This window comes from Portunus trituberculatus, chromosome 46, assembly GCF_017591435.1.
Source record: "Portunus trituberculatus isolate SZX2019 chromosome 46, ASM1759143v1, whole genome shotgun sequence".
Taxonomy (NCBI): Eukaryota; Metazoa; Arthropoda; class Malacostraca; order Decapoda; family Portunidae; genus Portunus; species Portunus trituberculatus.
In genome coordinates, this window is record NC_059300.1 from 7,601,558 (window position 1) to 7,604,057 (window position 2,500).

The window sequence follows — 2,500 nt, forward strand, 5'->3', positions numbered from 1 at the left end:
GAAGATCGGTCATTGAGCTCTGAGCTCCTGTTCTGCAATGGGGAAGCCTGGCTGGGTGACCAGCAGACGACCGAGGTGATTTACACACACACACACACAGAGAGAGAGAGAGAGAGAGAGAGAGAGAGAGAGAGAGAGAGAGAGAGAGAGAGAGAGAGAGAGAGAGAGAGAGAGAGAGAGAGAGAGAGAGAGAATAGCAATGCACCACGTCTTCCTCTAGGCTGGAGGGTAATATTACTGATGTTTCTAAGGCTAATGTCACTCTTCGGGGCGCCACCTGAAGCATCAACCAAAACTGTGGATTATGTCTACACTGTGAGTCTCCCCACATAGTGTACATTTAAAGAAAGATGAGCAAAGGTGAATATTTGTATGTATGTATAAAAGACTAAATTATGTATTTGAGAAGTGTTACATGGAGGTGATATGAAATCTCCTTGTAATACACAACAATATCTTTGCAGCTACGTTGTTATAAGAAAAAAAGACATGCCTCAACTTTCTCATAATAGGGTCTGCGTACTAAGTTCAAGTCTGTAATTCTGACATCCCCTTGCCAGTCATCCACTTCTTCCATTGTGACGAAAACATGTCACTTCATTTTTAGCTGCTTCATTATGAGTCCATTTAATGAATATGTCCATTGCAGGTATAATCATTGCTATTTTGTGAACACTATAAAGATATCCAAGGCTTGAGAGCTCATAAAGATTTACCTTGTACTTTGGCTTTGTTACCAAAATAACTGTGATGTCGATAAGAAAAAAAATCTTGGTCTTTTCTTATATAGTCCAAAATTTGCTTCAAGTTGTTGGTACGTCAGATCTTTGTAAATTAGTTTAGTCTTTTCTTGTGTGTGTGTGTGTGTGTGTGTGTGTGTGTGTGTGTGTGTGTGTGTGTGTAATTCACCTCGGTTTCCTGCTGGTCACCCAGCCAGTCTTCCCCATTACGGAGCGGGCTCAGAGCTCATAGACCGATCTTCGGGTAGGACTGAGACCACATCAGCACACAACACACACCGGGAAAGCGAGGTCACAACCCCTCGAGTTACATCCCGTACCTATTTACTGCTAGGTGAACAGGGGCCACACATTAAGAGGCTTCCCCATTTGCCTCGCCGCTTACCGGGACTCGAACCCGGCCCTCTCGATTGTGAGTCGAGCGTGCTAACCACTACACTACGCGGTGTGTGTGTGTGTGTGTGTGTGTGTGTGTGTGTGTGTGTGCCGAGCGCCGCACAACGGATGACTTAAGTTGTAAAAAATAGCGCTCCTGGTCACTCGCGTGGGAACCAGAGTGACGACCACGCGCCTGACGTTAACTGACCATTGGTGACGCCAACTACGAGGTCTCCATTGTAGTTGCCGCGCAGGTGCATGAAACATCGGTCTAATCTACCAGCGACAGAAATTTCTCCTTTTTTCATTTTTATAACGCCATCAGAGGCAGTTCCATTATCGCTGCGGGTCATGTGTAATTACTGTCACCGCCGCAGCGTCCTAGATATCATCTCGCAGCCGCTCTGTGTGTCATGGCGCGCCAGCTGAAAGTAATGAGTGCGCCAGCTGAACCCTGACACACCTTGTGCGTTGTTCCCGCCGTTGTAATGGGTTGTGTTGTTCATGGAAGGCAGTACAGAAAGGAACTAACACACACACAAACACACACGCATACACACACACACACACACACACACACACACACACACACACACACACACACACACACACACACACACACACACACGAGCTAACGGTTAAAAGCAGATACACAGCGAACCTAGACTACTAAATAATGAGAACAGGTGCAATCACCCTAACAGTATATCAAATACACCTAGCAGGGCAAGATCCAGGCTGCCTGTAAGGATCACTAATTGGGTCAAGAATGAGGACAATACTGGGAAACATACCTGCTTTAGACATGTATTCAGAAAAGCTTTGTACTCTCACCACGATTGTTTTCAAAGGACACAGATATTTAGTCGGGATCAAAAGAGCGCTTCTTCTGCTAACAATAAATTTTGTTAATGTCACTTGAAGACTAAAAACACGAGTGAAAACTCGTGCAACCTTAATTTGAAGTTTTTATAAGTAGCGCAGTTCTTATATATTTCTTTTTTTTTGTGCTAGGTTTTACTTGATGAGTATGGGAAGTGCTGTCCAGCTTCCTCTCATTAGCGGCGCAGGCATTTTCATTTAAAGTAGTACCCATATTATGGCCCATGGTTGTGTGAGGCATGTGCGCGTCTTATATATGATTCCGTTGGGTCAGAGTAGGTAGGTGATGCGCAGCGCTGCGCTGTGATTGGCTGGATTAGTTAGGTGGCTCTGTGTGTCTGGTCTACGCGCTGGTTGGCTGCTCGTCGTTTCAGAGTGGGGAGGATTTGTAGGTTCTCTGTTTGAATGTTGATGGATGGCTGCATTATGTTGATATAGATGGCTTCGAGGATAAATAGTCTTCGGGGGTCGTTTTCTCTGTCTAGGATGACGGTGTTGTC